Source organism: Cynocephalus volans, chromosome 14, assembly GCF_027409185.1.
Source record: "Cynocephalus volans isolate mCynVol1 chromosome 14, mCynVol1.pri, whole genome shotgun sequence".
Classification (NCBI taxonomy): Eukaryota; Metazoa; Chordata; class Mammalia; order Dermoptera; family Cynocephalidae; genus Cynocephalus; species Cynocephalus volans.
In genome coordinates, this window is record NC_084473.1 from 58912676 (window position 1) to 58925536 (window position 12861).

General features: G+C 37.7%; 1 pseudogene; it reads right to left on the reverse strand.

Moving 5' to 3' along the window:
• Positions 1-8934: 8934 nt before the first annotated feature.
• Positions 8935-10121, reverse strand: LOC134362529 (phosphoserine aminotransferase-like; annotated as a pseudogene).
• Between the last annotated feature and the right edge of the window lie 2740 nt (positions 10122-12861).

The following is a 12861-nucleotide window of genomic DNA, read 5'->3' on the forward strand; positions in this document are numbered from 1 at the left end:
CATGCTGGGTTATACAGTGAATCTTAGCAATTTAAAAAAGATTGAAATCAGACAGATCACAGTTTCCGACCACAATGCAATTGAGTTAGAAGTCAACAATAGGATAACTAGAAAAGTTCATATGTGAGAAATTAAGATTCCTCTTCTAAATAACTTGCGGGCCAAAGAAGAAATTATAATATAAGTTAGGAAATACAATGTGTGACAACAAAATATATTCAATGCAGATAAAGTAAGATCTAATGAGAAATTACAGCCTTAAATGTTTTTATTAGAAAAGACAAAAGGCTAATAATTAATAAGCTTAGAAATTGGAAAAATAATAATGAAATAAAAATTAATTATAAAGTAGGAATAATGAAGATAGCATAAATAAATGAAATAGAAAACGAAAATACAGCAGAAAGGATTAACAAGGCCAACAATTCTTTTCTGAAGAAACCTTTTATAGATAAATATTAGAATGAAAGAGAGGTCATAACTACAGTTGATACAGACATTAAATGGTTAATAAGGAAGATTATGAGCAATTTTAGGGCTATGAATTAGAAAATTTAGAAAAATGGATTAGTTTCTAGAAAAACAAAACTCACCAAAACTTCCTCAAGAAGAAATAGAATAGTTCAAAACACATTAAAGAAAATGAATCAACTTAAAATTGCAACACGAAGTAAATACCAAGACCAGATAGATTTTGGTTGTTGTTTTCCTTTTTGAAATTTTTTATTGTAAATATTTTCAATCATGCACAAAAGTAGGGAACTCCTGTACACCCACCATTCAGCTTTGATGATTGCTAGCATTTGCCTTTCCTTTCCATTCAACTTTCTCCCCCCACTTTTATTTATTTTTATTTATTTATTTTAATTTAATTTAATTTTATTTTACTTCTCATAATTTATCATACTTGATTTTCATGCCCCTTTACCTGTTCCTCTCCACCCCCTCCAGCTCCCCCCACTTTTAAAAAACTGTACACTTTGAAATAATTTTAGACTTGCAGAAAATTTCCAAAAATAGTACTAAAAGTTCCCATATCCCTTTCATCCAGCTTCTTCTATTGTTAACATTTTATATAACTGGAGTACAGGTAATCAAAACTAAGAAATCAACGTTAGCCACAACAGGATTAACTAATCTTCAGACTATATTCGAATTTCCCCAGTTTTCCCATTTACAGTAATGTCCTTTTTCTCCTGCAGGATCCAGCCAAGAGTCTTCATGTCTCCTTAGTCTCTTCCAATCTATGACAGTTCTTTAAAACCAGGTAGTTTTATGGGTTAGTTAAAACAAATATTCAGTGGACAAATAATTCTAATCCTTCACAAACTATTCCAAAGTTAAAAAAGAAGGCACACTCCGTAGCTCATTTTATGAAGTTAGCATAACTTTGATACTTGAGGCGTATATCACTTTTGAAGATGGATGTAGAAAATCTAAACAAAATTTCAGCAAAATAAATGCTGTAAGTTTATGGAAAAGTTAATAAATCATGACCAGGGTGTGTTTATTCCAGGAATGCAAAGTTAGATTAATATTAGAAAACCAGTTAACAAAGTAAATTAATATATTAAAAGAGAAAAATTATATAATCTTCTCAATAGGTACAAAAAATAACATTCAGCATCCATTCTTGATAACAATTCCTAAACTGAGAATAGAAGACAGTCACACCACCTCTTCAACAGGCTCTGGACCATGTGTCAGACCGTCTCCTGGAAGTGACCTGGCCTATCTCCTCAAGGGATTTAGTGGCTGTTGCTCTGCAATGCCAGTCGGGCTTTTCGATCGGTTATGTCATGCTCTCCCAGGAAAACCTTGTGCCTTTCCCAACAAGAGACTGATTTTTTTGCGCGAATGGGACCAATCTTCTAGCTCTGCCCCTGGGTCACTCACTTATCCTTCCTGCTGGTGGGGGTGTTTGGAAGGTGGGGGGTGGGTGCGGTCAAGATGGAAAGAAATCACATTCTAAAAATGCAGTGATTACAAAGTAATGAATAAGGGAAGACAAGATCAGAAGATGTATGTTTTTGCTAAAAAATTCCTATCAGTAAATTTAACATGGCCAGAAGACAAATTATGAGTACAATTCACATTTACCTGCATACTCTGGGTAAGACTCTCATTTATGGTTGTCGTCAATAAAGCCCAGAACACCTTTGAGAGAGTGCTTGGCAGCTAGTATTCACAGGTAGCATGATAGATCATGAATGTTTGTGAATTAGTCATGGATGAATGAAGCAGGAGAAAATTGGGAGAGGTTTTGGGTGAGAGATGTGACTGTAATTTGTAACTCAGTTTGTCAAAGCATGTCATATTGGTTACGCACAGTATTATGACCTGAATTGTGTCACCCCCAAATTTTAATGTGTGATAGGCTTTGCCCCTGTGGTGACAGTGTTAAGAGGGTAGGAAATCCTATTATGGTAATTGGAAGGTAGGGCCTTGGAGAGGTGATTAGATTGTAGAACCTTTCCATAGTGAATGGATTAATAATGGTGGTCAGGGGTATGGTTCTGAGGGCTTTAAAAGAAGAGTACATGAGAGATTAGTCTCTCTTTGCTCCACCATTTTCTGCCATATGTGACCCCTGGGTCACTGTCACCCCCACCAAGACCCTCACTAAATGTCCCTGGACTTTGGACTTGCCAGCCTCCAAAACTGTAAGCAATAAATTTCGTTTTCTTACAATATACCCAGTTCCTGGTATTTTGTTATAAGCAACAAAAACAGACTAATATAGACAGTATGAAATCTGAATTCATTTAGAAAATCCTGCCCCCTTGAACCCAAAGCATCTAACACCATCCCATAATAGTGACCCAAGTTGTTATATTCCAAATTATAATAATCACATAATCCATTTTAAAAGCAAATTTTCTGTGAGAAACAAAGAGTTTATTAAATTTAGGGTAATGAAGAACTCTAAGGGTATCCTGTTCCATATATCTCCATTATTTAGGAACTATATACATTTTCTTTTCTTTTTTTAAAATTTTTTTTTTCTTAACATTATGCAATGTAAACATTTTTTGTGGCCTTTTACAAATTTCTCCCTAACCCCCTCTCCCCTTTTCCCACCTCTGGTGGCTTCAATTCCATTCTCTTTTTTGAAAGTTCAAGGAATTATTGTGATGTATCTATCTATCTTTCTTTTCAGACCCCAATTATGGGTGAGGACATGTGGTATTTCTGCACCTGGCTTACTTTGCTTAAACTAATTTTCTCTAAGTTCATCCATGTTGCTGCAAATGGCAGAATTTCATTCCTTTTTATGGCAGAATAACATTCCCTTGTGTATATATACCACATTTTCTTTATCCAGTCATCCATCAATGGACATTTAGATTGATTCCAACTCTTAGCTATTGTACATAGAGCTGTGATAAACATGGCAGTACAGGTATCCCTTTGACATGATGATTTCCATTCCTTTGGGTATACACCCAGCAGCAAGATCATATGGCAGTTCTATCTGTAGTTGTTTGAGGAACCTCCATACTGTTTTCCATAATGGCTGCACTAGTTTAGAGTCCCACCAATAGTATAAGAGGATTCTCCTTTCTCCACATAGGAACCATATACATTTTCATTTACTTTAATGGGTTCCTTTTTAAACTTTGTCTTAATTTAAAGTGAGACCATAAAGACAAAACAATTGGTGTCTACATAGTATTGCTTCCTTTATTTAGCTTTTTCACTTTTACTGTTGATGGTTAAATATTCTGCTTATACTCATGAATTATTCTAATTTTTTTCCTTTACTAGATTGTCTCTTTGGTAGATAACCAACACCACTCATCTTTTTTTAAAAAAAAAATGCAAAGCAAAAAGGCTTAAAATGGATTCTTTCATCATTTACACCTTGTTACTAGTTCCGGATAGTTTTTAAGCTTTGCCAAGGTTGTTTCTACTACAATATTGTGGTTCTCCAATATCAAGGAAACCCTCGGTACCACTATAATCTTATTGGGTGCTCAGTAATCTTCCCCCTCATTATCTTCAGTGCCTGTTCCAAACTTCAAGCTCTCTTCCCAATTTTTTAGCCATTCCCTTCCCCCTTCCTTACAGTTAATGAGTTTTCCTCCTCCTCCCACTACAACTACTGCTACTGCTACTGCTGCTGCTACTGCACACCACCCCAACTTCCTGATAAATCTTTACCACCATCACAGTACCTTTTTCTTCTTCCCCGCTTCCTCCCATTTCACGGTAAGCAGTGTTCATCATTCTGTCCATGATTAAACACACCAGTGTGTGCTGATCAAACCCTCTTCTATTCAGAAACTTCACACTCTCACCATCCTTTCTCCCTCTTCCCTTTTGTCTCTTTCTCTTTCATGCACACACATGCATATACATCCTTACAATTTCCTCCTCTCTGATCACTCTTACCAATATATAAACAAGTTAATTCTTTCTTAACACTAAACAAGTGAACAAACAATTCTTCCTCAACCCAGTGTCCCTCTCAAAACCACGCTACCACATCCTGCTGTGAACTTCACGTCCCTGGCAGGCGCCAATCACAGAATCAACATGGTGAATAAAATCTCCTAGGACTGACCATTACACAACCTGAGCAACCACATGTAGTGACACTCCTCAAATTATTCACTTTGTCCCCTTCCCTTTATAGTCACTGGAAAAAAAAGCTGTACTTGCTAGTTTTTCTTCTGTATCTTCTACTCACTCTTTAACAGACTGCAGTTGGCTTCTACCCCCACTACCTCGCAATGTCTGATGCTAAGGGCAACAGTTCCTCATTGCCAGGTCTAATAGACGCTTGTCTGCCTCTGTCTTACCCAACTGTTATTTGCAGTTATAGATCATCCCTTTCTTGAAACTCCTCCTTTGACTTCCATCCTTTTCTAATGTTCTTTCCTCTTACCTTGCTGGCCACTTCTCCACAGATTCCTTCAGGGACTTTTGTTCTCTAGGCCTTCCTTACAAGTGAGTGTTGTCTGGGGTTACATCCTACAGTCTCTGTCTTCTCCACTTTTTCCAGTTTGCTTGAGTGACAAATTTAAAATACTTGGTGTTACCTATAGTGGGGTTACATTTTAAGACAAGGAGTTTTGGGGGTGGGGATGGAGAGGGAGGTTTTAAAGTCAGGGGTAAGGTATAATGTAATTTGCTATTCTAAATCTTTTAAATAGCCCATAAACACAATCCAGCACTTTCCTCCAGTAAGTCTATATAGTTTTTTCTCCAGTGTTAGAAGAAATTACCAAACTTTAGCTGAGTATGAGGTTATATGTACTTGGCTTGGGTTTAGGACCATGAAATGTTTTCTAAAAATCTACCTATCTATCTATCTGTCTATCTATCTATCTATCTATCTATCTATCTATCTATCTATCTATCTATCTATCTATCTATCTATCTGTCTGTCTGTCTGTCTGTCTGTCTGTCTGTCTGTCTGTCTGTCTGTCTGTCTATCTAGGCACAGTATCTTTAAACACAAGACCAACGCTCAAAATGGGGAAATGTTCAGCCCAGGGAACCTGAACCCTGCTAAGGGAACTGAAGAATGCTGCCTCTCTTCTCATGTTCATTTGAGGACAGAGGCTGTTTGAGAGGAATGGTGGGAAAAATGATCACATTATTCATCACATTATTTGTTTGTTTGTTTGTTTTGTGCTGCCAAAGACAAACGTGTATAGTTGGATTTGCATAAGTTAAATGTCCATGTGCACCGTACTACCTATATGCAAATAACCCTCCTGTCTGTATCTCCAGGCCCACACGCTGGAGATGCCTTTTGTAGGCTGATCATATTAACACCCTCTAGACTGAACTCATCATTTCCCCCCTACCTTTACCCCTGAAACTACTCCCTTTCTCCAGTCCTGTCTGGAGAATGATACCTTTGTTCAATTACCTGGGACAAATACCCGAGAATCATGCCTGGATCTTCTTCACATTCCATCAATAGCCAAGTCATGTTTATTCTACTCTTTTAATTTATCAAATGTATCCCTTTCTCCACCTCTCTATCCCACTGCCATTGTCTTACTTCATACTCTTGCCTTCTTCCGTCTTTCCCTAGAATTACTACAATGGCTTCAGTGGCTCTTCCTGCTTCTGTCTTATCCTCACTTCATTCCACAGGTAAGAAAAAGTGTACAATACTTGGAAATAAGCCACGACTGTGCAGTAGGTCCTTTCAATGTGATGGTGAAGCGTTGTTTAATAAGTCTACCCAATAATTATTTAACTGGGAAATGTACCACTGCTGGACTTTATTATTATTATTGGAATTTATAAATTAAGTGCTTACACTCTGAGCAGTTATCTGTTAACTTGTAGATTTTTGCCTGGTAGAGATGCAAACAGTTTTGTCCAGTAGAAGAGGTGATCCCAATGTTTTATTGCTCTAACACCAACTAAATCTGTCACTAACTTAAAAAAAAATAAAAAGCTCATTTTGATTTCTCTCTTGATGGCTAATATAAATTCCCATTCCTTAAGTCTTTTAGAACCAGCTTAACCAAATTACTGGTTCCTGCATTATTTAATGAATTAAATAAAATCTTTGACCCGTGTCCATTTTCTTAGTTTCATTTTATTTATTTTTATTTTTTATTTTTTATTTTAACTTCTCAGTATACATTGTAGTTGATTTTCATGACACTTTACATGTTCCTCTTTCCACCTGCCTCTCTCCCCTCCCCCACCACATCATATCTGTTCACTTGTCTTAACAAGTTCCAGAAATTGTTGTGATTATTGTGTCTTCTTCCCCGTCCCCTTTATTTGTTTGTGTTTATTTATTTATTTATTTTTAGCTCACACAAATAAGTGAGAACATATGGTATTTCTCTTTCTGTGTCTGACTTGTTTCACTAATATAATTTTCTCTAAGTCCATCCATGTTGTTGCAAATGGTAGTATTTCATTCTTTTTTATAGCAGAGCAGTATTCCATTGTGTAGATATACCACAGTTTCCTTATTCACTCATCTCATGATGGACATTTGGCCTGGTTCCAACTCTTGGCTATTGTAAATAGTGCTGCAATAAACTTTGGAGTACAGGTATCCCTTTGGCATAATGATTTCCATTCCTCTGGGTATATTCCCAGCAGTGGAATAGCTGGGTCATATGGTAGATCTATCTGTAATTGTTTGAGGAACCTCCATACCATTTTCCATAAAGGCTGCACCATTTTGCATTCCCACCAACAATGTATGAGTTCCCTTTTCTCCACAATCTTTCCATCACTTATTGTTCTCAGTCTTTTTGATATTAGCCATCCTGACTGGAGTGAGATGGTATCTCAGAGTGGTTTTGATTTGCATTTCCCAGATGCTGAGTGAGGCTGAGCATTTTTTCATGTGTCTGTTGGCCATTCATATATCTTCCTTTGAGAAATGCCTATTCAGCTCCTTTGCCCATTTTTTAATTGGGTTATTTGTTTTTCTGCTGTAAAGTTGTTTGAGTTCCTTGTATATTCTGGATATTAAATAATTAATCATTTCTTTGTGGTGAGAACACTTAAAATCCACTCCTTCCACTATTTTGAAATATATCTATTGCATGTTGTGCAATATATCCTTTCGGCTAACAGAAATTCTGTGCCCTTTGACCAATGTCTCCCCTTTCCCCATCGACCACCCCTCAGCCTCAAGTAACCACCATTCTACTATCTACTTCTATGAGTTTAAACTTTTTTTTTTTTTGGCGGCTAGCTGTGAGAGGATCCAAACCCTTGACCTTGGTGTTACAGGCTCTGCTCTAACCAACTGAGCTAACCAACCAGCGCTGAGTTTAACTTTTTTATATTCCACATATAACTGAGATCATGTGCTATTTGTCTTTCTGTGCCTGGCTTATTTCACTTAGCATAATGTCCTCCAGGTTTATGCATGTTGTCACAAATGACAGAATTTCCTGCTTCTTCAAGTCTGCACAGTATTATGTTGAAAACATTTCTATTCATCTGTTGCATTGTTGCTTTTTTTAAAGATGTTTTAGGACTTTAATGTCCTTCACATATTCAACATAAATTACTGATAATAGATAAATAATAGGGGAAATGACTCTTAAGCAAAGATAGTCCAGAACTCACAGAATCATATTGGTCAAATTCTATGAAGAAATCAGTCAAGTGAAAAAAGAATAAGGAGTTTAACTGTGATTTTTAGTTGAGTAGCATAATTAAAAAACAAAGAACAAACCAACCAATCAACCTTCTCTTCTATCTGTTGAAAGGAGTGTAAAAATGGATCATGGAACTTTTAGATCTTTTGTGGGAAGCAGCTTAAAAAGGGAGAGGGGCCTTAAAATGGGGGGCAAAACTGTTGCTAATGAAATGCTATAATGAATGAGGTCAAGGATTCTAACAAATTTAAAATTCTCTAGATATATCACTGAGAACTGTATTATTAGAAATATAAATGCACAGAGATATAAACTATATGGCATTAAATATAGACCTTGATATGTAAACATACAGTATGTCACTTTTATCTCTTTAAGAGAACAACAGTATAAAGAAAGACCTACAGTTTGCTCTTTTGCCTGGAACTCCTAAATGCACATCAAATGGTCAATGTTGACCTTAATAACCAGCTGCGGAACCCAGGAGACCACTGCCCTCTAGAATCTAGGGTCTACATTCAGCACCTAAAGGGTCCCACCCACTCTCCATGCTGTGTGTTCCTGTCTCTAGAAATAATTAACTGCACTTGCATAATTAACTCCACAGGCAAGTTGGAATACTGAGATCTAGCTAGAAAAAGTAGTAGCAAAGACAAACTAAGCTGAAATTTGAAAGAAAAGCAACAAGAAGATTTAAAAAATGTTTCCAGTTCAAGTCAGAATTAAGGTGGCTAAGTCCCACCAGCTTTGCAGAGTTGTGGATGTTCTGCTGTTCTTTGAAAAAAGAATCTAAAAGAAGCACGTTCATTCAAGAAAAATACCACATTTATTAAGTTTTTGTAGACATTCCCAAGTTCCAAGTTACTTTAAATTTTGAACTCTGTTCAAGGGCAGAGTACATATTGGTTAGGATGTGTTCATAGCTGATGCGTCTGCATTTATTTTTCCATAAGGCAGCCAACTTTTGAACATCTTCAATCATGACAGCATTATATAGAGAGGTCCAGATGTCTACTACACACCTGGGCCCTTCCAAGGAGATCACATAGAATTCAAGAGCTTTATTGAGAAATCTTTTTTTCTAAAGTGTGGTCGTCTTAAGCGTCGCCAATGCAGCATGAAATATTTGTCTTGCTTCTATTCTGAGGCTCCACTGGACATACACAGAATCTTTGAGAATTATCAATAACACAAAAAATCATTTTTTGAGATTTGACGGAGCTAAGCTTCTCCATGGCTGTTGCACTGCCATAATTCCTGATACACTCAGGATCAAGTCCATGACGCAGATGTTAAAACATGAAGTCATGTTGTGCAAGTAGTTATTTCCAGCCTGCACTTTGTAATCAAGGACCAAGGGCCACTCTCTGAGGGCAAAACCCAGCAGGTCGTCTCAGATGACCACCACTGTGATCCCAGCAGAGCCAGCACACCTGTGGGGTCCAGCAAAAGTCCCACCAAACTTGGAAATATCCACTGGCTTGGATAGAAATTCTGAGGACATATAGCAAACCAGCACTTCTCCCTTGACATCAGGTATAAAATCAAAGGCCACTCTATGGACAGTCTCATTTGAGCAGGAGGCGTTGAGCTGAGGCTCCAGATACCTGGGTCTGGAATTTTCGTATAACTCCCAAGTTTAGGGTGGACAATATTCACAGTACCAAACTTGTTGGCTTCTTATGCAGCTTTAACTGACCAAGCTCTTGTCACCACATAGTTGGCACACCTTCCTATTTTCAGGCCAATCAAGTTTAAGGGAACAACAACAAAATGGCCAGACCCCCTTCCTTGCATAAAAATCACCTTGTAGTTGTCTGGAATGGCTAACAGTTCCCACACAAGATTCTCTGTGTTGTTGATAATCTTAGTGAAATCTGATGACCCATGGCTCATTTTAAGAACATCAATGCCAACTCCTTTGTAGTCTAATTCTTTTTGTATCTTTAATAACACCAAGAGCAACAGCTTGATGGGCCCAGGCCCAAAGTTGACCACCTGCCTTGAGGCATCCATGGAACGCTGGCAGTGGCCAGTCAGCCGGGAAAACTGAGCATTTGTGTGGGCAGCGTGCATTTCCCGGCTGCAGCAGTGTGAGTCCACCAACTAGTATTCATTCTATAAAAACTCATGTTATTATCTTTTTGAGAATTATACTTTGAGCGCTATTAAGTTATTTCTAACTTGCTTATCTGATCATGTTATTTCTCTTCTTAAGTCCCTTACTGGTCCCCCTGTAACCTTAAGATCTGATAGTCACACTCCTTAGCTTAACACTTTTCTGTCCTTCATGGCCTTGGTCCTGCCTACTTTTCTAGCCAAATTTCTTGCCACCACCTCAAAAACACATTAGATTCCAACTATATGGCACTATTAAGTAAGCAATGCTTTTTTCTGTGTACATGCTACTTTCTTCATTTCCTCTCCTCATTCCATCTTTTTTTCTCCTTCTCCTTCCTTTCTATCTTACTTTTCCCTTAAGACTCAGCCCAGGTGTCACCTCCTTTAGAAGCCTGCCCTGAGAACCTGAGAACCCTTGCTGGGTTAAGGTGTTCCTGTCCTGAGCCCCCTTGTGCTTGCTGCTATCACAACACATATCATACTCTGCAATTCTTCATTGACGTGCTTGTTTCTGAGACTAAAAGCTACATTGCATGTGAGCTCTTGAGCTGAGAACTGAATTGATTCTTTCTTTCTTTTTTAAAAAAACTTATTATTTTTTCACTGTAATATCGTCAATTATACATGAATTGACCATTTCTTAAGTACTTATAGTCTGATTGTACTATTAAGAAAATGATCTTTTTGCCTCATATGCCTCTGCATAAAATCCATTTTTATAGCAAAACTATGTTGAGTTTACTGGCTGTCAACAATGTACTAAACATAAGCAAAGTTAGATGTCGCCAATTCCCAAAGACCCTAGCTCCTAAATTTAACCATTATTACATTATTTAGTTATTTTTTTCTTTTATTCCTTCTTTATGTTACAGTCATTGAAAGAAAATAAATTTTTAATCATTCTGTTGTCTATAGAGTGGTTCCACATTTCCCGTCAGATAATCATTGGTATACTCAGAATTTTATTCATACTGCAAGCTTTGCCTACAATCAAAATAAACAGTATTTATAAACATGAAAGTATTTCCATTTTTCCCAAGAAGTCTCTAGGAAATTATCACTTGCTAGATTTAAGGCCAAGTCTTCCACTGGTCTATTAAATGTCTGTGGCCCTCTGATAACAGCATGTGCTGCAGCCTCGCCCAGTGTATTGGGGGGGCCCTTGGCTACTTTTCCTCTCAACCACTTCAAATTGTGACTCAACCACCCAAGAGACATTTCGTTGTTGATTTCCTATTGTCAAATGTCTTGTGCTTTTCTAAATGCTGTTCTGTCTGGAGCAAGTTGGTTCTCTTTAGCAGAAAACACCATTCATGAGAAAAATGTCCTAATGAAAAGAATCCTAGACTTCAGTGCTGACTATCAGCCGCATAAGGAAAAGCACAACTGCACGAGGATGAGAACTTTGTACGTGTGATTGACTTCAGGCTCCAGCTGAAGCAAAGACAGCATCAGGGTGAATCCTCTTATGCTTTCCCTCGCTCTCAGTCACCACCCCAGATGTCAAAGTTCGTGGTAAAATGTGTTCAATCTGTGCCACGAAGTGCTTCGAGACTCTAAATCTTTAAAAGAGAGTGTTTTATTCTTTCATTCCATGTTAGAAAAACATCATCAGGAAAACTAAGACACAGTGACTTGATGATTTCATATGAGACTCCTTGTTTCTTTAGATAAGCACCTCCTCCTATTAGTGGACTCAGAAAATTTCAGAAACAGGTGATGTGACTATGTCTGCCTAGCTGTAGTAGGATCAGCTGGACCAATGGTTTTCAAACTGAGCTCTGTGTGTTCTAACAGCTTCCTTGGAAATATCTCAAGATCAAGTGGGGAGAGTGGAAGGGGCTCCCCACCCCCGTTTCAATATGAGCAGCTCTATTCTTGCACGTTTTATATAAATTGGTCTCTAACACAGACTTCATTTGAAAAAAGGTTCCAGTGCTTAAAGATAAGTTTTTTTTAAAAAGAACTAGAATACTTTTTTTTGGATTCACTAGTTAGCTTACATTGCATACAGATAAAATAGGCTTAGGATGCTGATGTTGCTGTTAGTTTAAAGCAGTGACACATTTTTTAAAAATTCATTTAGTTTTCAATTATCTATGGGGCTTCTTCTATATACTAGGCACTGTGCTAGGTGCTGGGATATAACTGTAAAAATAGTCATGGTACCTGCCCTCATGGACTGTGTAGTCTAGTGGAAAGACAGGCAGTTAAATAAGTAATCATCATGCACTGTGATAACTGGGGGCTAATCCTGGTGTCTGTGTTGGGGAAAGGGAGTCAAGAAAGGCTTCTGGATATTTGTGAAGCACAAGTAGGAAAGTAGTAATGTTCAGGAAATGGGAATTGTATACCTAAAAGCCTGTGGGTGAGAGAGATCATGGCTCTCTTGAAGAAAGTATTAAGTCTGGTATGTAGAGTACAAGTTAGAGAGTAAGTGATATTAAGGAATATGGATTTTATCTTAAGAGCCATGGGGAGCAGGAGGGGCAAATGGTCAGATTTCTGTTTTAGAACACTCACTCTGGCTGTAGGGTGGAGAACAGAATGAACAGGATCTGAGTGGGGAGGCAGAGGAGGAGGCTATTCAATGTCCCAAATGAGAGATGGCGTTCCCCGGGCTAGGCAACTGAGT